Below are 27,199 nucleotides of genomic sequence, written 5' to 3'. Positions count from 1 at the left end.
CAATTGTACTGCTGGCTTTAAAATAAGCGTCCTCTTGATTCAACTTACCATCAATCACTAGAGGTTAGGATGGTCAGAACTGGCAGGGCATCTACAAACCACAATGAAACCTTGTACTGATTGAAAGTGGAAATGAATGATAGGAAAAAGTAATCTGTTGGTTTTATGTTAAACAAGTTGTAATTCTAGATGGGATACCAGTCCAGATAGTCTGTTAAATACGTAATGGAGCAATAGTACTTATTGTGGAAAAAATACATAAAGTTGTGAGAAATGTCCAAGGGAACTCTCTCTCTCTCTGACACACACCAAAAAGTTTGTGCTGACATGAACACAGCTTTGTGAATGGTACTTGTGCTTAATTAATATACATTCATTTTCCTTCTTACCTCAGTTACATTTTTCTTTCGTAACTCCAAGGGTGAGCAAACCTATAGGAGCCAAAGGCCAATTCTGAGGTCTAAAGAACCTTCCATCGTCCTCACTACTTGGAAAACCAGAGAAATAAATAGGTAAACCAATGGAAACCTGATGTGGCTTGAAGTCAACATCTGAGTTTAGAAAGCTTTTTGTAGAGTTCTGTGTTAAACAAGTTGCATGGGTCTCTCTGATTCATTTTTAAGGATACTTCCAGAACAACACCTCTACTTTAAGGCTGATTCTTTTTTTAATTGAGGGGAAGGGTCTGCAGGACACATTAATACAAGCAGGCTACATACAGCCCATGGGCCATATGATTCCCATTGCTGTTTTGTCACTAGTCTGTATGTAAGAATGTGCATTCGTGCCTGTGTTTTTTGTACACACCCACACACACACAGTGTACAAACATGAAAAAAATATATTTTCAGTATCTTATGTCTCAGCTGAGAAAGGCTTTTCTGCCACAGTTAAGCAGCTTCCTGAGATATTTTCAGTCTGTACTGGAGTTCCTAACTTCAGAGCAAAAGCAGGAGACTGGGAGACGGGAGGTGTTGTACTTTGTGCAGTTTGCATAGAATAGCTCCAATGACTTTTCCCTTTCTGAAGGAAAACACAAACACAAATAACCCATCCAAAACTTCAACTTCTTGATAGTTCATTTAAAATTTCAAATGTACAAATTTCCCCTAAATTTTCTCCTTTCTCACCTAGAAATAGTCAAGTAAAGAGTTTGTGTGTGTGTGTGTGTGTGTGTATACACACACACATATACACACACACACACACACGAGTATATGGATTTGGGTAGCATTCATGCATGAAAATGTACAGTATGTGTTAATTCATCTCTTATTCTTTTAAACACTAAAGAATCTAAGGCGGATGATGTGGATAAGGAATGGGAAAATTTTGTTCAGTCTGCTTTTTTAAGATAATCAACCTAATGTATTTATTATTTATTTGATTTATATCCCACCCATCTGGTCTTATACGACCACTCTAGGCAGCTTCCAGTATAACATAAATATGTAATAAAATAACAGAAAGATTACATAAAACTTCAAATAACAAATACAAACCAGAAAGAGGGTAAAATAGAGAAAAATGCGGGAAAGAGGGAATTGAATAGTGAATTGAATAGTAAGTGAATTGAATGTATAGTGTATAGTGAATTGAATAGTAAGTACGTCAGAATACAGTTATCCCATGGACTGAGTCTTTAGTGAAGTTCTTGGCTCTGGAAAAAGCATGCAATAATACAGAAATCAGAGTACAATGCATAGTACAATGCATAGAAGCACAAATTAGAGGGAGCATTGCATGTCAAAAATTATTTTGTGGGGGAAGTGCAGACAATTTAGTTGAAAAAAAAACAGGAAAGAGAACAGAACAGACTTCTGTTTGAACACATGAAAAGCTGACCTAATTTGGAAATAAACTGATTTGCTTACTCCTTTCTACCAGAAATGTTCTTCAGACTATACCACCCAGAATTCCCCCTCTTAGCATGACCACAAGACAAGCTGGCTGGATGCTTTGAGAACAGAAGTCATCATCATCATCATCATGAACCCAAAAAACAAAACACAACCCTCCCCTTTTCAATCTTTGAAAAATGCATTCATACATACAATATTTGGTGTACAAGAATAAATCTGCCCATGCAACCTATTCAGAGAACTTTGGTCCATTAAAGATTCATGGTGGTATTTAACACTGAGCTCATGAGAGACTCCTGGGAAGTTAAAGGGACTTCTCGCTTATCTTGGAGTGAAGTACATAATTCGATTTTGCAGGGCAAGGCTGAACATGGATATCTAATATGATAAAGATAGTAGGCATTAGTGCTACAGACTGTTAAAATGCTTCCCTGCATATTTGATAATTCAGTTTGCCAATTCATGTTTTACAGCCAATTAATATTTCATAACTACCATTTCACTTTGAGAATGGAAGTGCTATATAATTTGAGGTCAAGCTGGGAGCTATTTGCTATTTTGTGATAATTAATTACCTTTTTAAAATTTTTTAACAAAGGACGATTTGTCCAAAGACTAAACGCACACAAAAACCTGTGTCAGATATTTTTGTCCATCAAAGAGCTCCAAATATATCATGCTATTACACCAAAGGCAGAAAAGCGGCTCTAACACTAAGTTGAGAATGACTTTCCATTTTGAATAAAGATCACATTTCAGTCTTCTTTCAGGAAAGGCATGTTTTTCCACATATAGATGTACTTATACATTTCCGTGCCTAAGAGATCCATTCAACACATCTTAGATAATTTTGGGTACAAGAAATCATCCAGTTTAGATACATTTTTGAGGGGAATGAGCATATTTCCTAGTAGCAACACGTGCATCAAAGACCATATTAGTTGCTATTGCTGTCATCACTCAAATATTTTGCAGCTGCCAAGTATGCTCATTTGACCTCTGAAAGCTCAACAACACCTGCTGTTACTTCTGTCATTCTCTAGGGATAACAATTTCCTAGTACTAATCTGGTACTGACAGAACTATTAAAGGAATGGAAGAAATAACTCAGAGGGGAAAAAAAGCATAAGACTGAATGAAAAGTACATGGAATATATATGAAGAGGAAAACTGAAATTCAGTACAGTACATCTATTCCAAGTAAGTTAAAGTCAAGAAAAGCACACTGTTTAAAACATAATTTCCCTCTGTTTTGGCATGGAAAAGCATTTCTCAACAGTAATTTTGTTTCTTATTCAGCCTATCATTCAGGAAAAAAAAATCTGATGTCCTGTCACTTTATGATTCTCAGCTAAACATGTAAGTGTTCTCCTGTGCAAATGTTAGTAGTTGAATTGAAATTCTGAGATGTGAAAGGATAATCTGTTGTTATTAATATGTGATGGCCGAATCATATATGCAAGTCATCAACACATCATGAGCAAAGAAGGATGGATCACATCTCCATCAGATTATTTTGTACACAGTGTTTATCTTGATATCTAAGTTTTGCACTAAATTTTAGAACCATTTCACAAATACCTGTATCCAGCTCATAGTTCATACTATGGAAAAATGTAGTCAGTGTCTGTTAATAGCATAGTAAACTTACCTCACAAAATGGTTTCCTTTAAGAAAAAAAGAAATTATCAATTGGTTGATTTTGCAAGCTCTTCATTTTGTTTTGAGCCTCCTAATGGGACCTGTAAGCAAAATCAGTTGAGATTTTCAATTTACACTAAAATATGATAGCCACTTTCTTGGCGCTAAAAAGAGGCAAATCTAAGATTATGCTATAAGTGATTGTTTCAGCAGCTTCTGTATTTGATGTTTCTTAGCTTAGAAAACCCCTAAGAATTGGAAATAGAGATCACTGGAAAATCATGTATGTAGAAGAACTAATGTGATTGCTTGGTTGCTCCAAGCAGGATGAAGGAACAGTTCAGAGAAAATTTTATAATGACAATTTAATTGTAATGAATTTTTCAGTAGCTGAAAGAAGAAACTGAAAATTTGATATAGGTCTGTGCAACAACATGATCTACCCCAAAAGAAATTCTTGATCAGTGGCTCCCAACCTTGTGTCCTCATATGTTCATTGACTACAACTCCCAGAAATCCTGGCCAACACAGGTAGTGGTGAAGGCTTCTGGGAGTTTTAGTCCAAGAACATCTGGGGACCCAAGGTTGGAAACCTGCTTCCTTTTGGAATTTGCTATTTCTTGTCTACTAAACAGAAAATTAAAGGCCAAACTACATGTTACATTTACAGAATTGCAGTGTGATTTTTATTTAAACAGCAGGTATGTACAGTATGTGTTTTGTGCAATTTCTATCTTAGATGTAGCACATGATGAGAGCAGGCTTACTTTTTCTCTCCCAAGGCAATATGAGAAGGCAAATTCCCTATCAGCATCAATGACATTTCTTTTGTTTAAGATCCTTTGGCTGAGTGGCAGGGACAATTTCTGTTCTGATCAGGACTGGGGACTTTGTGCACCCCTCTACTTTGGAAGTTGTAATTTAATTAACAAAAATGTAAGGCATGATGATATGTGTACTTGTATATTTCTTGGTGCGGTGACTACATCTTCTAAACTTTGCTTCCCCTTCAGTGTTCCATCTGATGAATTGTTTGTATTCAGCATTTCATCACAAGGTTTTGGACGTCAGGTCTATAGAGAACAAGTCGGGTCTATAGAGAACTGATCATTCAACACTGTCCATGTAGCAAGTTCCATAATGTTCTACATTCACTCATTCACTTATTCATACATTCACTTATTCATATGTTTATTAACCCCTTTTCTGTCTACCAGGGAGCAGAACCATAAACAGCAGTATAGTGGAGCCAGGATTCACAGGTGTGAAGCTTAGTTCTGAGTCTGGATTTCATCCATACCACAGGCTTCCAATTTCTCCCTGAACTTAGCTGTAATCATCACTGTAGTTAAGAGAAAAATGTTCCTGGATTTCCCCAGAAACAAGTTACCATTGTAAGCTATCCATGTTGTAATGCAAAATAATTCAGCATGGTTTGTTCTTGAATTGGTAAATTTACAAAAGACCTGCTTCTGATTCTGCTGCCAGTGTTCTTGGACTCTTCTTATGGAGAGGACTGGTTACAAGAACTGTCAGTATGAACATCCCTGCTTCTAGATTTACCACAAACAACTACCCATATGGGACTCTACGGAATATGTATATCATGCAAAGCATCAGCAGAAAATACTGGTGCAGAATGGCTAACTACAGAAGAAACTCAGTAGAATAACAAAAACAAAGCAAAATCAGATTAGATACAATCTACCATCAATTGGGGAGAATGAGATAGTACAGTGGCTTACCAATTTTTTTGTAACTCATTTGAATTTTAAAAAGAAATTTAAATAAACAAACACAACAAAAACAACATATACAATTATGCAAAGACTGCTCTCCTTCACTGGGACCATTTAGAGATATATTAAACCAATTCCCCACCCCTATTTACAAAGCCTCATCCCCTTTCAAAACTCCATTGAGTCTTGCAGTGGCTTACTAGTTTTAAAAGGGGTCTATAGATAAAAATCCCACCCACCCATCCACCTCCAAAAATCATAGCAATATGTTGTGTTAAAGTGCTGTGCAATTTTTAAATCTGAAGTAGTTGGAAAGGCCATCTGCCTTATAGATACAGTATGGGTAGAAAAATCCCTTGTTACAGTGTGCTTTTATTTCTGGTGGTTATAACCAGAGGTCCTAGCCTCCTTTTCCTTGTCCAACATAAAATAGGTCTCACCAGATTGACATGAAAAAACACAAGGCTGCCCTGAGGAAAAGCAATGCATCTGGGCAGCCTGACAAAGGACTGCACATTGAAGAAGTACCTACCTCATCCTTTCCATCACTTGAGCTCTCAGACCTGATTAGCCAACAAATCCATACCTGCTGAGAAAGGAAGAGTGTCAAGAAACCAAGAGTGTTTACAGTCCATTTCTGTTGCTCACTGCTCCTCCGCACTGCCCAGTGAGAGAAGATGAGTAAGCAAACAGAGGCAAAGGTCAATAACTCCCTTTGTCCTCTGGTCCTCTGGCACTCCTAAGTTTCTTTTCACAGCAGAGCATGGGCAGAAAGGATTTTTTTTATTTATTTTTATAATGCCAATAAAGGTTTATAGATAGATAGATTTTATTTATTTATTTATTTATTTATTTATTTATTTATTTATTTATTTATTTATTTATTTATACCCCCCGCCCATCTAGACCGAAGTCTACTCTGGGGGGCTAACAATAAAAAATAAAATAAAAACAATATAATAAAATAAAAAAACAACAATAGTAATATAGTTCAGGATGAGGGAAATATTCAAGTGATGACAGGAGGGAAAGCCTTGCTAAAGAGCCAGGTCTTAAGTTTGCTCTTAAAAACACCCAGCAAGGGAGCCAGACAGATCTCTGGGGGTAGACTGTTCCAAAGGCGAGGGGCCACTGCCGAGAAGGCCCACTTTCTTGTTCTTTCTCTCTGGGCCTCTCTTGGTGCTAGGCCCCTCAGCCACCCTTCCTGGCTAGAGCGAGTGATTCGAGTAGATCTAGATGGGTGGAGGCTCTCCACTAGATATCGAGGTCCTAAACTGTTTAGGGCTTTATATGTCATCATTAATAATTTCAAATCAATGTGGAAACGGGCAGCCAGTGCAAGGGAATGATAGGCAAGCAGGCAGAAAATGAAGGTAAGTGATCTGAGCGAAGGGCAGCAAGCGTTCAACAACCTGCCAAGAGCAAGAAAAGGAAACCAGTCTTGCAGAGGTAGCAAGATGCTGCTGCCACCCTCCCCTCCCTCTCTTCCTCTGGATGGCACAGGAGGGAGAAATTTATCCTTTTCACATGATCTCCATCACTGTGTGGGCCAGAAGAAGAATTCACAGAAGCAAGTGAGGAGATGAGGTACCTGCTTCTTCCATTACAACCTTCTATACTGTTTTGCTGAACAGGCAGAAAACACTTCTCTTTCTCTCTCTTTCTCTCTCTCTGCAGCACCTTTGGTTCTGTCTGCACTGCAATCCTGCCCAGAGTAGGTGAATAAGAGAGAGGAAGTAGGAGGCACCTTTGCTTTCTTTAGCTTGCATGCCTCCTTTCCTGTCCCCACAAGTAGGACACTCACAAAGAATGATGCAATTATTCATCCAAAATCTCACCCGGTTTTTATTTTACTCTACTTATTTAAATCAATCTATGCCATATTTACCACATTATTCTCAAACAGGAGGGACAAATCACATTACAGTCACCCATCAGTCCAGATGTTCATGTGCTCTCTCCGTCTACAATGCTCTAGCTGTGTGTGCATCCCATCTTTTTGCATTATGAAGCATGAAAAGGGGGGGGGTTGCCATTCAGAGGGAGCAAGTGGGCAAAAGGGGGGGGTGTTGTTCCACAAAGGAGCAGGGCTGTAAATGAGCACTTTGCCCTGAGGCACCAAAATCTAGAGGATGCCAAAATCTAGACGTGACTCTATAGGAGAGTAGTAGAAAAATAAATGGCCACATCTCCCAGTCCTATTCTCTAAAATAACTAAATAGATAGATAATCTAATTCTTTTTTTGGGGGGGGGGGACATTCTGCTAATTTGTTTGTTTATTTTGTGGGGGTTCAGGGTAGCGATGGTGCCTCTTGCCTCTGGTGCCAAAATAACTAGTTACCCTTCTGTGGAGCAGCATTACAACCTTTGCCTGCTCACCCTTAAGTCATGATGTGCTATGGAGTCCTGGGCTAGCTGACCACTAGCTGCCTCAACTCTAGTGGTGGAGGGGGATAAGGAAAGAGGCAAAAGTGCAGGCACAGGCATCTTCAAATCTTTTAGGCAGCAGGCTGGGCCAGACCCATACCCTCCCCCCCCCCGCCAGGGTGTCCAAAGGAGGTGAGGAAAAGAGGATCAACCACTGACCTCCACATGTGCACAACTGCTGGACAGCCCATTGGAGCCAGGGGTTGGGAGTTCGATTCCCCTCTGTGTCTCCTTGACAGAGGTTGGACTCGATGATCCACAGGGTCCCTTCCAGCTCTGCAGTTTTAAGATGATGATGATGATGAACTTCTCCGTTTCCGCCCAGGAAGAACTCAGGGGATTCTAAAGAGCTTCCAGCTTGGGAGAGTTCCCGGTCCTTTACCCTTTCGCAGCCTCTGCTGAACGAAGGGGTAGGGGCGGGAAGGAGAGGAAGCCAGCATGGACTCTCTGGCTGCGTCTCCTCACCAGTCAATTGGCGTTTCCTTCCAATCCCAAGCAGCGCTGTTAGGCGCCCTTGCCCCATTCCGCCTTCCCTCGCCCTTCACCGTCCACCGGCTCTCCCGTCCTTCCGCCGGCGGCCCCTCCTCACAAACACGCGCCCGGCGCTGCCCGCCAAGAAAGCTGGAGGCACGCGCGCCCGCCGCCCAGCTCCCCGACACGCTTTGGGCTCTCTCCTTCTCTCCAGCTACCCTACCCGTGGCGGAACCTGAGAGCCGGCGCTTGCCTGTCATTTCCCCACGCTCGCTAGTTTCTCTCCTCCGCCCCGCTTCCCGCCGCCTCCCCCCACGCCGCCGCCGCCGCCACGTCCTCCCAAGCTGGTCACGGGGCCCGTCTGCAGTTTGCAAACCCCCCCCCCTCCCGTGGTGTTCTTCTCGGCTTCTATGCAAATAAGGGAAAAGCTCGGAATGACGTGAGGCGAGGGGCGGAAGGCGGCAAGGGAGGGAAGGAGGGGGGAGCGCGCGCAGAGAGAGCGAGGGAGGCGGGACGCGCTGGGGCTGAGCGGCGGCGGCGGCGGCGGCGGGGACTGGAGGGAGGGCAGGAGGGCGGGAGGGAGGAGAGAGGAGCGCGGGAGAAGCCGCTCGCCGGCTTCAGTGCCAGAGACGACCTGGAGGGGAAAGGAGCTGTTGCTGTCCACTGAGCCGCTGGTGCTGAACCCGGGGATCCCGCGCGCTCTTCGCCCTCGCCGGTCTCTCGCTCGCGCTTGGAGGGCAGTGCCTCCCCCCTTTCCCTCCGCTCGCTCTCAACCCCTTCCCCCCGAAGCAACTTGGCAAAGCAGCTTATCGGACGTGAGGCTAGGCTCCTGGATGCCCTTCTGTTAAACGCGGGAATTCCTTCGGAGTTGGTGGTGGTGGTTTTGTGTTTGTTTTTTTGGAAACCCAGGACTGTTGGGGGGGTCTCTCCTTTGCAACACTTTTCTTTCTTCTTCTTTTAACGGCCGGGGTCTTTCTGTGGCGGCTCGTCAAGCCGAAGCACCAGCCAAGGAAGCGAGCTTCGTCTGCCCGCTTCCCTGCACGCAGAGGCGGAAAGGACGGGAGGTTATTATTTCTCCTTCGGCGGACTTTCGTGACTCTTGGCTCGGGTAAGAAGCAGTCCGAAGGGGCTTGAAAGAGAATCGTTGCTTGCTGGTCGGTTGCTTTAATTTTATTTATAGAGGGTTCCTGTGAAAGTGGGAAGAGTACCGAGGTGGAGGATACAAAGGACAAGCCAAAGTTGCGAGCTTGTTAGCCCTCGGATTAATGCATCGGAAACCCTTGGGAAAGATTTCAGCGGCTCTCAAGGATCATAATGGGTTTCGTAAACAAGAGATGAATGCAGAATGAAGCGAGAGAGTTGGAAGAGGCGGAGGGAGGGGGGGAGGTGTTGTTTCTTGCAAAGTTTTCGCCACACACGCCTTCCAATCGTGCTTTTTTGGGGAGGGCAGACTTTTTATATATATGTGATTTCATCGTGCATGAAAAGGTTGAAAGTTGCACAGGAGAAGATCGATTGTAACAGATTTTCATTAAAACATTAAAGGATCTAAACACCCCCATGAAAAAGAGCGGCATTTGGGACGAGTAAATCTCTAATTGATTACGATGTCCGGGGGGGGGGGGAGGGACAGAAAAGGAGGGAATATGTGAGGTCAATCTGGGAAGCAGTGAGCAAAGCCGGAATTAGAGAGGATTTGGGAAATAAGTGCCTGATGTGCCCTGGTGGTTCTGTTTCTGTGTATATATGAGCACGCGAAGGAAGAGATGGAGGATCAGGAGCGGTGCGTAGAGGTCGAGGTTTACGATGGTGGCGGTGGTGATGATGGTAATAGCAACGACAGTGTGATGCAAAACTTATGAAACTCAGTTTGATCAGGGCTTGTTCCTCATATGCCAAGGTCAGTTCCCAAGGATTGAAAGTTTCCAGCTCGCTCTCTCCCCCCCCCCCTCCAATATTGATTGGTCAATGTCAGGCCTTCCTCCAGGCTAGAGGTGGGTGTAACATATTGCCATATTATGTCATATTATAGAACCACTGCTTTTGGTTGCCAAAGCAAATGGGGAATCATGGGGTGATGAAACATCTCACAGAGTTTAACCTTTTCACAAGCTGTTCCCCATTCAGCGGGTTGCTATTGAAGAGAGGTAGTTTTTATGAGTGGCCAGACTTCTTTCTGCTCATAAGAGAAAAAGAAGCTGAGGGAATTTTCTGTGTGAGTTGAACACTAATCCCCCAGTGGAGATTTTATAGCCAGTTGGGAGAAAAGTGATTGAACTGAAAAGACAAGCCAATTAGGTTCTCAGCCAATATTGCATCATGTTGCAGATCACTTGATAATCTATCTCAGAAGATAATTTTTCTTAATCTCATAAAACACTGGGCCTCATGACATAAAAACATTAAAGCATTGTGATGCAAATTGTTCCAGCAATTTCTCCTCACCAATAGTAATGGTAATTATATTTTTAAAAAGTAGGGCTAGAAACAATGAAAGATGTCAACTGAAGTCATGTTCCAAAGCAGTAAACTTTTTTCTTTGCGCTAATACTCTATTTTTACAGTTGAAGTGTAATGTTAATAATAAATATCTGCCAAAATAATAATACAAAGAAGTCATCAATAATTCAGAGACAGTAAGAAATAAGATGAGCAGCTGCTCAATTCAACCAGTAAAAGTTTTGAATGCTAATATTCTTGTTTATGTTAAAATAACATTGACATTAGAGCTTGAAAAATAGTGAATTTAACTCTTCTCTGAAGATTTCCCCCCCTCTTTTATACTGTAGCAGTAAGTGTAAACATAAATGGGGAAAGTAGATTCTACAAACTTTATAAAACAGGGCTATTTCCAGGTTTAAACAAAATATTAAATTTACTTCTTGAAATATCCAATTCCATTGAGATATGCAAAAGGAATACCAAACTCAGGAAGTTTGTTTTGCAAAATATAATGAAAGCTATCATTAGTTACTATAGAAAGGAAGAAAAGTCTATAAGCCAGTTATCTTGCAGTGCCAGCATTGACACACAGAGGGCCTGATCTTGTACACATGTTTTTAAAAGAAGATTGTTTCCATATATCCCAGCTAAATGTTCTGCATGGGTAACTCAGAATATCCACACAGTGGCTGGATCTGTCCTTTGCTGTTGATATAGCTATGAGTCCTAGAAAGTTGTACATAACTGTTTCAGAAGAGAACTTAGTCTTCTAATAAATTCAGGCAGAAACAGAAAAGAAGTTAGTTCTCTGGCCATTGATATGAGAAAATGGTTCCACTGTAGGAACTAATTAATTCAGACAGCTGTGATAGAAATGCATGTCTTGGTTTTTGTGTTATGATAGTATTGTTTACCATTCTCTGGTTTTTACTCTTCTTTCTTAGCAGCTTGTTGGCTAGTTCATTATCATTCGGTGGTGCTACAAAAGGAGGAAGCAAACATACCAGGGCTAATGCTGAAAGAAACAAGCACAGATATGAACACACACACACACACACACACACACACACACACACACACACACACACACACACACACACACACACACACACACACATCTTTGTTCTCACTTGCAAAGATGGCCCAAGACCTGATAGCTCTTGCAACCAATTATCCAAAAGGTGTTCCAATAAACTTACAATGTGCATTGAATCCACATTTGCCACTAACTAATGCTGTCATATTATTCTGTCCATCTGTAACACCATACCTGAGTAGCTGCAATATATAGTTTTAAAAGAACATGTGCAGAAAATTAGGTGAAGGCATGACACAGTGTAAAATGGCTCCAGTGACATCAGTTATTTAGAATGTTTTAAAATAGTACTGCTGCTGTAGATTAAATGCTGAAATCTGTCTACCACTCAGGGTCAATTCAATTCTAAATCCTTCAAGATGGATTTGGCTTGTATATGACCTCAGCCATTTTTAAACCAAAACTGTGTAAACCAGAAGTGCATGCCATTCCAGCAATTTCAGAATTATATTTTGAAGGTGCTGGGTTCAATCTAGCTTAATAATATAGAACAGTGTAATATTTAGGTACATGGCACTGGACACCTGCAACTGGCGGTCTGGAAAATAGTATTTCTTTCCCAGGTCCATCCCTGCAGCAACCCCCTGAAGAACACTATGTAGAGGGTAAGGAAGAATTCCCCCAAAACTGGGCATACTTCTTTTTTTTTGAATTGTGCTGGAAAGTGAGTTTTTGGAGGGAGTGATGATTGGTTCAGTCCATGCAAGAACTTGTTCCTAGACAGAGTGACCATCTCATTTAATTGATTACATTTATATCATTGTTGTTTAGTCGTTTAGTCATGTCCGACTCTTCGTGACCATTTATATCATAGATTTCCTCTAAGGAGCACAGGGTGGCATATATGGTTCATTTTCTCCACAGATAATTTCTTTGTGAAGTAGATTACTGAAATAGACAGTGGCTCACCATCACTTAGTGAACATTAGTGGCTGAGTGGATTTGAATGAGGGTCTGCTGTAATCTCATCCAATAGTGGAAGTATTTATTTATTTATTTATTTATTTATTTATTTATTTATTTATTTATTTATTTATTTATTTATTTATTCAATCTATATACTGCCCAATTAGTGCAAGCACTACTATAGCATGCTGATTATTTCTAGATTTCCAATCCTTTAGTTATGGAACTACTATCGTGTGGGGTGGATAACTGAGGGCACAGTGACTATTGTCAACACACCACAGATTCTGGGAACTACCATGGGCTGCATGACACCCTCATTATGAAGCTGAGAGTTGCTTCCAATTCCTGCACAGAGTACAGACTGCCTACACTGACTATTGTCAACACACCACAGATTCTGGGAACTACCATGGGCTGCATGACACCCTCATTATGAAGCTGAGAGTTGCTTCCAATTCTTCAAAAATGATTGGGTCCTTCCTTCCTTCCTTCTTGCTAGATCAAATGGTGTACATGTATGTGTGTGGGGTGGGTAATGATCCTGCATGTCATTTGTACTTTGGAGGCTTCTGGTGTGCAGTTCCCCTTTTTTTGGCAAATAATGGAGATCATGGGAATTCTGTAAATTGCAAAATTTGAGAGCCTTCATGTGGTCCCTGGGCCATGCATATCCCTTGCAGTATAGAGTAAACATTTTTGGACCGTAGCCTAGTATGGCAGAGAAACTTTCAGAATAACTAATTCTTTTTTTTCCTGCACAGAGTACAGACTGCCTACACTGAAATTAATTTAAAAATTCTAAGCTACAAAGTACATAGCTGTCTGTTGTCTGATGAAAATTATATTTACCCAGTCAAACATCTGTTCAATATAATATTGAAGTCATGCAGAGTCCCACATAATATTGTTGCTCTTGTTAAGAAGTGACAACAAGTCTATTGTTCTTGTACAATTCCAAATTATAGAAGGCCACATTGTTGGACTCAAACAAAATATGCTCCCAGTAAACAATTATGTGCATACATTACAAAAATAGAAATGCAGAAATGATGCCAGAAAGGAGTGGAGGGTGTCTTTAAATCTGGCCTGCCTTTCTGAGAATTTAGGAAAATAGGGATGCAAAAGAGCTGAAAGAGTAAGCTATTAATCATCAGCCTACCAAAGAAACAAGACAATGGTTCCCCATTGCTTGTTATCTTGAGGTAACGGGTGATAAACATATGTGCCTTCAGTGCCTGGTAAGTGGCATAATGAGTAAATAGCATATATATTAATAAGCCATCAAAGATATAGCACCAAAGTTAAACTTGTATTTTGTCTCACAGCATCTCAAACATCATGTCTTTCAGCAGAAAGTTCTCAGCTGCCAATCATCATGTGTACACTGATCAAGTGAAAAGCAATATTCATGTAAACTCCTGATCCTAGATCCTAAACATGTTTAAGTGCTCTTTCTTTCTTTCTTTCTTTCTTTCTTTCTTTCTTTCTTTCTTTCTTTCTTTCTTTCTTTCTTTCTTTCCTTCCTTCCTTCCTTCCTTCCTTCCTTCCTTCCTTCCTTCCTTCCTTCCTTCCTTCCTTCCTTCCTTCCTTCCTTCCTTCCTTCCTTCCTTCCTTCCTTCCTTCCTTCCTTCCTTCCTTCCTTCCTTCCTTCCTTCCTTCCTTCCTTCCTTCCTTCCTTCCTTCCTTCCTTCCTTCCTTCCTTCCTTCCTTCCTTCCTTCCTTCCTTCCTTCCTTCCTTCCTTATTTATTTATTTATTTATTTATTTATTTATTTATTTATTTATTTATTTATTTATTTATTTATTTATTTATTTATTTATTTATTTATTTATTTATTTATTTATTTATTTGGAAGGAGAAACAGATGAAATTGGACACTCCGCTAATCAAAAAGGCTGTTATTTTAACCCCATGAATCTTAACTCTTCTACAACCATGTTATTAAGTTGATGATCTTATGGTAGGAGATTATTTATGATGCTAAACAGATTTTTGAATCTGGTGGTTGGGATTCTTCTTGGTTGGTTGGTCAGTTGGTTTCAATTGTCAGAGGTCCTAATCTACAGAGGGGCTGTGATATAGAGAAGGGCAATATAATAATACATCTCAAGGTGCTACTCCATCCAAAGATGCTAATATCAATAGAGAGGAGCTTGGGAGTGAATATTACACGAGAGCATGCATTGTAGGGAAGGACTAAGCAGTGTCCTCCTATGATGTGGTCCCAAATAGGATAATTGCTAGAAAAACAGGGAGGATAATCCAAAAAGATATGCGTCTTTCACTCTGATGTATACTTACTGTTACAAAGCAGAAATATTTGTATTATTGGAGTGATACCGAGCATGTTGATATTACATTGTGGAAATGGTGAACCTCAATTTCACACAGTGAATTATGGGATCTGGATTTTCATATCTGGAGTGATAACATTAGTACACAATGTCTACCAATGAGTGTATTTCTTTTTGTTCACTTGTTTAATTATGTCCAGTCTAAAACACTTGGGTTTATTCTTTTAATATATGAGGATGCTAAGTTTAAAGAGTTAAGTGTGAAGCACAGCTGCCACCACTGATTGCCTGAAGGGAGTTAAAGTTCATTTTATTTGCAGTTGAATTAATGGAGTGTGGTGTCCAACAGAAGTTTTTATACAACAAACTTCAAGTGTTTCAAATGTAGTGAGGTACTTGAGAAGTACTTGAATATAACTCAAGATTGTTTATTACCACAATCCCAAAGTAATTTTGTTATGTTATAAGAAAATATGCTCTCATTAGATTAGGTTTGTAGAAATTTTTAGTTCTATATTTGAAAAATGTTTGTATTTAGATGAATGGTTAGATGGAGAATAACTGCAAACAACAGACATCTTCAAATATATACAGTACTTGCAATTATGCTTTTCACAGTTGCTAACATTTCACAATTTCTGTGAAGAAGGAATGTAAACAGTGACAATTATCTTCTAGACAATTATTTTCTGCATCAAAATTAAATGCAGTTATTATATTATTATGTACATGTAAATTGACATATTTTTCTAGCTTCCATATTTGCCATTTTTGGATTTGTTTCATCAGATAAAATTCTATTGCCTGTGCAATGGTAATAATATCATCATCAGCAGCAGCAGTAAATCACTGCTAATTAGAGTTAAATTGCAACTGATGAAAACTAACTTTGGGGTGTACATGATATTTTATAGATAATTACACAATGTTATGAAATTGTATGCACCCTGAAATTGCCAAATCAGCAATAATTTGCCATTGCTCCTGATGTCATCACCATTATGCATACAGAGCTGCGCAGCAGGATTTCAGCCATTGTATCACACAAGCATGCTGGGTCCATGACCATCTTGAATATGGTGCCCTCCAGATTTGTTGGACTACAACTCCCATCATAGCAGCCAGCAAGGCCACTAACTGTGTTGTCGAGTATTGATAAGATTTGTATTTTCAGCACATCCTTCATGTGTTATGCAGAGACAGGCTTATGGGTGCCTTTTGGGAAATTCTGCAAGTTATATGGCAGACACAATTCCAAAAAGTATGCAAGAATTCCCCTCCGTAACTTGGCAATGGGTGAATTCCCTTCCTAGAATTGTGAAGGCTTTTAGCACTTCTGTTTTTGCAAAAGCACCATGTGACAATGAAAACACTAACCTCCCCCTCTTTCCCCCACCCAATGGCACATGAAGATTCAGAAGTGGGACTGACTGATAATGACATTAAATAATGGCTGTCTAGTAAGCTAACATAAAATATGAGGAAGTTTTGTTACCCAGAGTTTCTTAAAACTCACATCTTTAAACATCTTTGTGGTTCTGTCTGCCCCCCCCCCCAACATGAGCAGGATCTCCCTGCTACATCTACAGAGCTGTAAAGCTGCAAGCACACCATCCACACTGTACAAGATGGCCTTGTGGAACAGAATATAATGCCACTACGTCTGCAGCAAACATGTCTGTTGCATAAAGTAGAGATCCTCCCACAATTATGGATATCTAGGGTCTATGTTTGATACCTCTTTATCATGCATTCACCAAAGTCCTATACATGCAGGTCTTCACTGAACTGTAGATAGCACACTTCTTGATTATATTTAACTACAAATGCTAGGATGGTACATTTGTGTTCCCCAGTCATGTTCTGTTGCTATATTCAACAGAATTAGACCTAGAATATGTGCACTTTACAACATTGTCATCTCAGTGTTATTTTCTATAGTGTTAGTGTGTGAATTTCATTGCATGTGTATACTATGTATAGACTTACAATGACTATTTGTTTGTTTGTTTGTTTGTTTGTTTGTTTGTTTGTTTATAACCAGTTTTCCCAAATTTCAGCCACTTGCATGAACAGGGTGAAGCCCAATGTTACTCTCTATTAGAATAGACTCATTGAAATGAAGTCAGATGTAACATATCTTACATGGACAGTTCTACTCTATTTAGGACTCACACTGGTTTTAGACAACATTTATCTTCATATGTAAACTTAAAAAATTGGTTGGGACAACTTTCTCTTAACCAGTCTCTCACATTTTTCAGTTATGATTGATAACCTATTGTTATTGTTCCAGCCAATGTAGCATATTAGGCCAAGAAATATCTCCTGCTTGTTACCGCCCACCCTTAATTGTGGTACAGTGGAGCAGAAATACTTGCTCTGGTTGGTTATTGGTAGATTCATTCCATACAGAGTAATCTAAAAGTTCTTCCATAGGAGAGAAATTGCAATTTATTGGGGACAAGAAATACCCCTGAAGTGCATGTTTTGATTTACAGTGGTGCCTCGACTTACAAACGTAATCTGTTGCAGAAGATGTTCGTAAGTCAAATCAGCATTTCCCATTGAAATGCATTGAAACCCGATTAACCCGTTCTGGCTGTATTTTGTTTGTATGTAGAGGCACTGGTTGTAAGTCAAAGCATTAGTTCCCATAGGAACTAATGCAAAACCGGTTAATCCGTCCTCTACCACTAGGGGGAGAATAATCCGTCCTCTACCACTAGGGGGAGAATTTTTTTTAACCTAAGAGAGAAGACAGAGAAAGAGAGAGAGAGAGAGAGAGAGAGAGAGAGAGAGAAGACAATGGGGGGGGGAAGAGAGTTTGGAGTCTAAAACACATTTTAAACCCACACATGCTAAACCCACACATTTTATATCAACACATTTTAAACCAAACCAAGCAACATTTTAGAGCCCACCAGCCAGCATTTCTGATTTTAAAATCAAAAGACTAAACTTCATTTTAGAGCAAACCAGCCAGCACAGACCCTTGCAGGAAGGGTCTGCAAGACCCATCAGAACACAGAAACATAACCCCCCACCTAGCTCAAACCCAAGCTGCAAAAACCCCGTACAGAAAACAAACAGAACAGATCAGAAATGCACAGAGAACAAAGCAAAAAGCAAGGGAAACATGCAGAAACCATTGCAAAAGCACAGAAAACAAACAGAGCAGATCAGAAATGCACAGAGAACAAAGCAAAAAGCAAGGGACACATGCAGAAACCATTGCAAAAGCACAGAAAACAAACAGAGCAGAGCAGAAATGCAAAGAGAACAAATAGACAAGGTTAGAAATGCACAAAAATCAAAGGAAAAAGCAAGGGAAGCATGCAGGAACCATTGCAAAAGCACAGAAAACAAACAGAGCAGAAATGCAAAGAGAACAAAGCAAAAATCAAGGGAAGCATGCAAAACACATCAAAAATGGGAACCCCCAAAAAAGCAACCAACTCCCCAAGACCCATTGGAAATGGGGGGGGAAACCAAAAAACAAATAAACCCCCCAAGACCCATCAGAAATGGGAAAAAACACTCCAAAAACCAACCAACCTCGCCCCATCAGATATGGGGGGGGAACCAAAAACCAAACAACCCCCTACCAAGACCCATCACAGCATAGGAACATAACACCCTCAGCTGAAAACCACACTGCAAAAATACCCAGAACAGTTTTTTAGAAGTATAAAGCAGCACCTTACCTTAGCAGGCAGCCTCCTCGGATCCCACACTCTCTAACTGCTGGGGCAAAAGAGCTACAAAGAAGCAGCCTTGTTGCCACTTACAGTTAGCAATTTGAATTTCTCACCTTTTCCCCCTGCCTTTTTCTATTTGTAAGTGGAAGCTCCAGTCGCAAGTTGAAGCAAAATTTTGCAACCGGAGCTGTTCGCAAGTCAAAATGTTCATAGGTAGGGGTGTTCATAAGTCAAGGCGTTACTATATCTATCTTATTTATTCTTAGTTTTGTTTTACATTGTGTTTTCTGACTGTATATTTAGGTGGGGCACACTTGTTTTTGCACACAGAAATGCTCATTTGGAAATGAATGATGTTTATATCCCACACAATATGTTGGAATTTTCAATGGCATTTAATGGGTTCATAAAATGCCACATACTTTATACAATGTTTTTTTTAAAAATCTATTATGTGAGGACTAATATAGAAATGCTTCATAATGGATAAATGCTTCTAAATGGATACATTCTAAGTGAACATCAGAGCGCCTTGGACTTTTTTGTATTGTGGATTTCTGAGTAGCCATCTTTCTCAGCATTAGTCTTTACAAAGACAGGTTGTCTTCAGAAGCAGCTGTCTGAGTACAAAACAACATGTTCCACATGGCAAACTGTTAGCCATGGATATGTGTTTCTCATGGAACTGACACTGTAAGGAAATGGCTATGCATAAAGAACCTGTAAGTTGATGGCAATCCAAACCTGAATGTTGATGGGGTCATAAAGGGACCAACAGAAAGTTCACCTGACTCCACTGAATATCATCAAGATATGCTGAAAACATTTTTTTGTTGTTCAGTTTTTCTTCCCAAGAACTTACTGTCACTCAAGTCACTGAAGAGTTGAAAATGTGGAATGACAAAATGCAAAATGTGAACAATAAGACCTTAGTTTAAAGGAAAGGGATTTCAGCTCTGTTGCAGAATGCCTTGTGAGCCTATGAAGGTCCAAGATTTAGGTTGTTTGCCTGATATTTGGACATTGGGTGGTGACTTTGTTACTGGCCAAACCTGGGTTTTAAGACTCTCTGGTAAGGAATCAGGCGTAGACACAACAGCTGAACCAAAGGCCCAGTTTTATTTGAATAGCAGCAAATAAAAGGTCAGCTGGGACTTCTCTTAAAAGCAGAGACGATCCCAAAAATATAGTGTACATATGTTTTATAATGATACAGAGTCATAAAATGCTACAATTCTATTGGTCATTTGTACCCCAAGTTTGGATCCAGTCCCAAAATGGGCAAATGATGCCAACTACGCTGATCTATTGGCTCCCTATAGATTGTGTGCTCATGCGTCCTTGGCTTATGTCCAAAATGTGCCCGAATGTTTGGGAAAGAATGTTATCTTTTGGTATGTTTATGTGTAGGCTTCTTGGGCCCTGATGTATGGCCTTCACTCTCCCACTCCCTGGTCTGAATGTTTTGGCCTGTCATTGCTGGTTTCTTCCTGCCTCCATTCCAGGACCAGGGCATCTGCCAAATCAAAAGGAGGATGGGCAAAACAAAAGTGTTACAATGATATTCTATACGATGTGTAAATGTTCCTCTATTTGCCTGAGCTATGTGTAAATGTTCCTGGGCCTAGTTTCTCTGAGGCTTGTGTTTACTCTGCTAAGGGTTATACTGAACTCTAGTTTGATTCTGCTCTGGTATCAACTTCAACATCTGCTTGAAATCTTTTCTTCTTTACACCAAGGTACATTAGTCAGATAGAAGCATCTACATGTTCATATTTGCACTTTTTGCAAAACAGTGTGAATGCAAAACTTTTAGGTTCTTCTTTGTCAGGAAACCAAAAATATCTCCTTTACACTATTGCAGGCAAATTTCTAAACAAAAAGTCATAAACTTGATGGACTTGTGAGTTAATTCCCCAGTATACATTAGTACCTCCAATGAAGGGATCTCAAATAGCAAAGCATGGAAATGCCATTGTGACTAAGATCTTTGAAAAGTCAAGTTGAATACTTTCCCCCTGCCAACAAAAGACAGCTATAGTGGTCATGGGCAAAACTGACTATTCATCTGATTAGGCACATGCCCATCTCTCCAGGGCTGAGAAAAGGACAAATAAGAAAGCAATATTTTGCACAAAGGATGAGAGCCACCTTTTTCTTCTTTCTATTCGCCCTTCTCACATTATAAAAGACATTCAGCTCAGTTCAAAAGCAATGTATTGAAAACTGAAAATGAACTTTTTATACAACCTATAATTAACTGTGAATCTTCACTGCCATTTGATTCCATTACTTAGCACAACTGAATCATGAACAAAGGAATCAAAGACAGGATTTGAATTTTATTTAACCATGGCAGAGATAGTAGAAATACTCCGGGGCTGAGAAATAATAATTCATTACTAAGGATGTGTGTGATCAACCTCATTTTTAAAAATTGTAGTACAATGACTTTGTAATCAATGGTTAAAGGAATTCCATATCCTATAGAAAATGTAGACCTCCCAAAGATGTAAACCTCCTAGTAGACTCATTGTTCGTTTTACAACGTGAGGATGTGACCAGCACCACTTGCACCAAGAGTCAGGGCAGCGGCTGCCCTCTCCCCTGTGTGAGTATCCATAGGCTTGAGACCAAAACATGAGACTCCAACTTTATTGGGAGGGCAGTGGATTTGCAGTTGTGGTTTCATCACTGGAAACCTCATACTCTCCCCCCCCACCAAGTTCTGCCTTCAGGAAGCTGAGGCTCCTGCCCAGGCTTCCCTCCAAGTTTAGTCTCTTTGTGGCCCCCAGTTGACTTCACTGGGTCTGATCAGAATCGGAAGTGTGGAGGGACCAAAAGTCCTTGTTCTAGTCTGTGTCCCTTGGCCCCTTTCAAGTTGGGCTAATACCACCCTCCAACCCCTCATCCAAGTGCTGGGTCACACTTGTCTGCAGCCACTGCTCAAAGACTTCCCCCTTGCAAAGCAATCAGGCATGGGAGCCTCTTCTGTATTGATCCAGTAGTCTCCCTGTCTCAACTTCCTCTGACTCTTCGTCTTCTTCCCCCTACCACCTCCACCCTTATCCTCGTGGGCCTGAATTGTTCACATAGCCCAGCCCCTTCCACTTAGCTCAGGTATGGGTCATTATCCCCTGCAGCTGCTTTTCCCTCCTGGTGGGTCAATAATTCCCAGTGCCCACCTAAGATCCAGTCATATCTGGGTGCAGCAGATGTTCCAGGGGGTTCCAGTTATGCTCAGAAGGCCTGTTTTGGAGCACTGGCCATGATGACTTCCTCACAGGAGAAAATTGCTGAAAGGGTAATAGTGGTTGCATATATCTTTCATACTCTGTTCCACTTCAAAAAAAAACCTGTGACCAGGAGAGAAAGATATTTGTGCCCAGAGCTAGCGGTTCATGGTCTGACCAGGGGAGTGTGTCATCCCACTATTTTGGAATGTATTTTATCATGTAATACACCGCATAAGATTTTATGTGTGCGTTGCTGAGAAATGTGATCAGCTGCTTTAAAAATAGGGTGAGCTGAACATTTAAACCTTGTAGTTGAACAATATATACAGTGGAGTACAGGTTTTTTTAGATCATGATCTCTGAAAGCTGTGTGCACCTGAGGCAGTTTTGAACCTGATGTACAGGTGGGAGTGAGCGAAGTGGAAGGTGGAGCTTGGCTGCTACAGAAATGAGAGGAAGATCTTTTAAGTCACATGCAGTGGCTTCTCAGCAGTGTGGCCTGTTTGTAGAGATGGAGGATTTTATCCTTGACATCTAATGAGATAATTCTTCTTCTTGAAGCTATCCTTTCTCTTCTCATACAATATTTTATTTATTTATTTATTTTGCTGCACAACTTTTTATTTCAGTTTTCCATAGTGGCTGCCTTGTTAGTAATTTTTAAGCTTTGAGGCCTTCACTTCCACTCCCTGTGGAAATAAGTCTCTCAGGTGTCTCTTGTTTTGTTCAGAAAGATGATGTCATATTAGCCCCAGAGAACAAAATCAGCCAAAACAAAGAGAGCATTGAAAGGAATTTATATTTCCTGCTCTGGGATAAAGAAGAAGATGCTTGCATGGTGTGGGTTTTTGTTTTGTTTTGTTTCGTTTGTTTGGAATTAAGGGAAATTGAGTCCAGAATGTGCTGAAACAGAACTTCTGAAATCAGAGTCTAATTTGCTATCCTTTCTTTCTCCACTAATATAAATTCTCAAGTTACCATTCATTATCCAGAGACTGGCTTTCCTCTCACTGAAACAGTATGCAGCATGGCCAATGGTCAGGGACTCTGGAGACTTAAGGCTATACATCTAGAGGGCCAAAACCAAGAATCACTGCTCTAAACCGATTCTCAGGGACAACTGTAAGATGTTGCATTTTCATGCAAGGACTGTCCATGGTTCTTCATAACTAGGGAAGGAAATTGCCCAAAGAAAATGTTTAATGCCCTAGTTCCTCTCCATGTTTGTCTGTAATGCATAAGAGAGCTCTTACCTGGTACTGCTTTTGATTTGCCAGGATGTGTGTACGAGGTGAAAATAGAGAAGCCGTCAGCCTAGTGCCTCATCGGCTGGCTTCTTAGCTTTGAAATTTGGCTATTCAATAGACAACTGCAGAGATTTCAGCTGCTTATATCTTGTGAAGAGCTTAGATATAATTAGTTGAGTTTTCTGTAAAAGAAACAGTTTTTTCCAGTAACCAGTTCTCATCCCCTGACCTTGATATCTACCCATTTATCAATCATTATAGTAAATTCCTATCACTTGCCTATTTATAATTACAATAATAATTATTATAATTCAGTCTGTGAAGCGAGAAATTACCCCTGCCCTAGAATTTTGCCAGGGCTGCTGTGGGTAGAACACTGATTTTCAACCACTGCTACTTTAGACTCAATGGTAACAAATCTAAAAGTGAAAGGCTCTTTATCCCTGTATTAATTTTCTGAATCATCAGGCTTCCAGCCAGAGGTTTTGTTTTGTTTTCTAAACATAAAGCAATCCACAATATTATGTGCAGATAGGTTATGTAGCCTTTTAAGAAGAAAAGACTTCACTAACTACAATAGAGTTCTTAAATATTAATCCTTAGACTCTTGGTCTTTCACTGCTCTTGTAATCCATTAGCATTACATTAACATTCTTCATCCATTCAACAGCAGAATAGTAATTTGGTGGTTACAGCAAAATGGGAATGTTGTTTGTGTATAGTTTTCTTACTGTTTTTTTTTTTTAGTGTTTGTATGCATTTTCTGATTGCTAGTTTTGAGAGAGTTTATTTCAATAAACGGTGAAGCTAATATTAATGTCTTTGGTAATTTACCTACCTGGGACATTCGAGCTTGGATCATATAATTGTTGTGCTTTAAGCTTTGTGTTATGCTGTTCAGAGCTTGGGCTGAGCTTGACTGTCTCTGGTGATTTTGTTGTTTGCTGTGTTCTGTATTCCCCAGCTACATGACAGAATATTTTGCAGAGAATTATTATCAGGAAGAAATAATAGAATGCCTTACATTTTCATGATCATTTTGCCTTCAGCAGGGAGGGGTGATGGTGTTATAGGCACCGTACAGCTTTCATCTAAACTTTAGCTGAGTTCTTTATGCACCTGAAATTAAAAAGTGGCACCCCTGTAGGCCAAGAAGCTCATGCATTAATATATTTGTGCCCTTCACATATTTTTATTTCTTGCTCTCGTATTACCTGCTGTTTTGGGCTCTCAGCTAGTAAATTTCCTTTTGCATAAGGACAGTTCTTTAAAGAAGAAAAGCTACATGTATATCTGCTTGGTGCAAATGACACATTTTTAAATGACAGAAATCTCAGCTGCCATACACCTCCTATTCTAATGTTCTTGGATTTTGAAACCCTGCAGCCCCGTCTCTTGTGCCTGATCCAGTGCACAACACTTACAATACACCTGTGAATAGTGTATCTCTAAACATCACCACTGACACCCTGTTTCTTGCTCATCATTTCCTGTGCGCTGATTTCCAGTTTTAATTCAGGAAAACTGGAACAGTGGATTAAGGAATCTAACAGTTACTATATGGCACAGAAGACTGATCAAATAGATTTAAACATTTGTACACAGGGCAGACTATGGAAAAGTTATTTTGGGAATTACAGCTGTCAGAATGGGGAACTTCAACTGCCAGAATTCCTCAGCCAGCATGGTTCAATCCAAAACATGTAGTCAACAAAGGGTCTTTAAGGGGAATGTGTATTCCTTATGATTAACCCACTTCCCCTTTCACAAGATTTCCTCAATGATACATTATTCAGAAATTAGATTTGCAAATTACCGTAAATCTATGATGGGACAGATTAACTGCAGGCAATGTATATTCCATGTAAGTTCAACCATTCTCCCCTGAATGTATCTGAAATATTGTATTTTTTAAAGTCAAGAAAACCTGAACCAATCAAGAAGAAGAATTTAATGCATAATCTTGACGTCTGTAGTCTTCACACTGCAAAACAGCTATATTGTGGCAATCTTGACAAAAGAAGGGAATAAGAATGGTCTTTTGCACAAATTGAGCAATATGTGCTGAAAACCTGTTTATATTAGACTCTTAGGAGTACTGCAAAGTTTGGGAGACTTAAGCAGGTTGGGAGACTTGTGGTTTCAGTCAACCCAAATAGCCTTCACCACATTTGATCACTACCTGAGTTCCTTCACTTCAGGATCAGAAGAAGTAGCATGGCTTAGTGGCTATAGAGAGGGCAGCTTGGCTGGGGAACTGTGACACTTATTTTGAAGAAAAATAAACAAAACAAGTCAGATGTCTTTCTTAAAAACTTCCAATGTGGTTTCAAACTGCCATTTGGATCTGATATACAGTTAATATCTTTGGCATATCTGGGTTCTCACCTAAAAAACTAAGAGATCAACCAATACAGTAGTTCATGATCCAGGCCTCCATCTGACATTGTGGTTGGTGGCTGGAAGGGAGAGAGCGCCTTGCCACGAAAAAAGAAGGGGCAAGACCAGAGTGTGAAGCATCTGTCAATTCTTGTTTGTGTTGGAGGTTGGCAGAGGACATAGAAGATCTCCGCTCCCCAACTATGGCCTCTTTCATATATGCTGCTTAGCCCACTTGCCCACCTTGTGACACCAGAGTGTGTTTGCTGGTTGTCTAAGGGTTGGGTAAGAATGTTTGGCTTGGTGTTTTGAACAAAAGGGGCTCAGGAATTTTTACTTACTTACTTGCTTGCTTGCTTGCTTACTTACTTACTTACTAATCTGTGAGTGATTTTGGATTTAAATAAGAGGTCACAATCATGACGGGTAGTGCAGAAAGGAAGATGGGTAGTTCTAAGCTCCAGAAGGCACCATTTGGCAATTGGAGAGCCCTTATATGGATGCTTTGATGATAAGATTTAGGTGCATGAAAGGGAAGTAAGCTTTGACACTAATCCAGGCCAGGACCAACTTTAAATCATGGGATTTGGGTCAGATATGAGCTCAGGAAGGACTTCCCATTTCAAGCTGAATAGGGCTTGACTGTAGCTCACAGAATAATCCTGGGACTGGAGCTCACCGTTGTAGGCCAGAAGGGAGAGACAAGTGGGCCCTTGACTAACCAGCCTAGCATCCACATTGCAGGGAGTCTCCACTGCAGAAGGAGATGGATAATCAGTGAAGTTATAAGACAGTTGTTTACCCCATCATCTGTGTCTCACCTCTTTGTATCCTAGTTGGAGGGGGCAGTTTGCTACAAGGAGTTATTTTAACAGAATATCCTGTTTATTCAGAGAACAGTTTGTCCTGTTAATTAAAAGGAAGGAAATATGAAACATAAAACCAATTTTCACTATAAAACCATACATAAAACCAAAATCAACCATAACTCTGTTGGACTGTGGTCCATAATTAATTAGGTTTGCATTCAGTGGACTTCTCCTTCTGGAGAATCTTATATAATTTCCATACAGAGAAACACTGATTGTTGCTGAATATATAGGAAGTGTAATTTTTATTGCATTCATAAAGCACATTATTTTCATGAGATTAATTGTAATTTATTAGGCCTCTGTGTATGCAGGCACAATTAAAGTCATCAGAATATTTAGATGTCTTGAATACTCCGCCAGAAAATAATCTTTGTGAATTTCATTACCTTCAACAAGCATCTATAGGACTGATTCTGTGTGAGACTTGTCACTTTATTTCTCTCATTTATTATTTATTTACTGTAGACAGACAGACAGGCAGGCAGGCAGGCAGGCAGGCAGGCAGGCAGGCAGGCAGGCAGGCAGGCAGGCAGGCAGGCAGGCAGGCAGGCAGATAGATAGATAGATAGATAGATAGATAGATAGATAGATAGATAGATAGATAGATAGATAGATAGATAGATAGATAGATAGATAGATAGATAGATAGATAGATAGAGCTTGATATTGTGTCTCTCTGCCAAAAATAGCATTCATCAGCTCATCTTTCTTTCTTTATTCATATCAGAATGTTGCAAAATTTGTAATTATTGATGTATGGAATATAGTTGAAATTAAAAAAACAAATTAAAATGCTAAGATAATTAGACTGTTTTTGACCAGAAATGGGCTACTTCACTAGTGCTACCTTGGCCATTTGCTATTTCTTCTTTTGTGTATGTA

The 27,199-nt window shown here is 40.1% G+C and overlaps 1 protein-coding gene and 1 long non-coding RNA gene across 5 annotated transcripts in view; one reads left to right on the top strand and one right to left on the bottom strand.

Moving 5' to 3' along the window:
* Positions 1-1,534: 1,534 nt before the first annotated feature.
* LOC110087948 (uncharacterized) lies at positions 1,535-3,604 on the bottom strand. Its single transcript, XR_013536890.1, has 2 exons — positions 3,514-3,604; positions 1,535-1,660 (listed from the first exon to the last, which is right to left on the bottom strand). It is a non-coding gene; the product is annotated as an uncharacterized LOC110087948 (long non-coding RNA).
* A 5,156-nt stretch (positions 3,605-8,760) lies between these two features.
* FSTL5 (follistatin like 5) overlaps positions 8,761-27,199 on the top strand; it is a 478,043-nt gene continuing 459,604 nt past the window's right edge. For 2 of the 4 annotated variants that reach the window (XM_073001505.2, XM_073001502.2), the window contains exon 1: positions 8,761-9,249. The gene's annotated coding sequence lies outside the window, so the exon portion shown is untranslated. The remainder of the gene's footprint in view (positions 9,250-27,199) is intronic. The other 2 variants (XM_073001506.2, XM_073001503.2) reach the window with 1 other exon arrangement.

Source organism: Pogona vitticeps, chromosome 5 (genome assembly GCF_051106095.1).
Source record: "Pogona vitticeps strain Pit_001003342236 chromosome 5, PviZW2.1, whole genome shotgun sequence".
NCBI lineage: Eukaryota > Metazoa > Chordata > Lepidosauria > Squamata > Agamidae > Pogona > Pogona vitticeps.
This window is presented reverse-complemented; position numbering and strand designations above follow the sequence as displayed.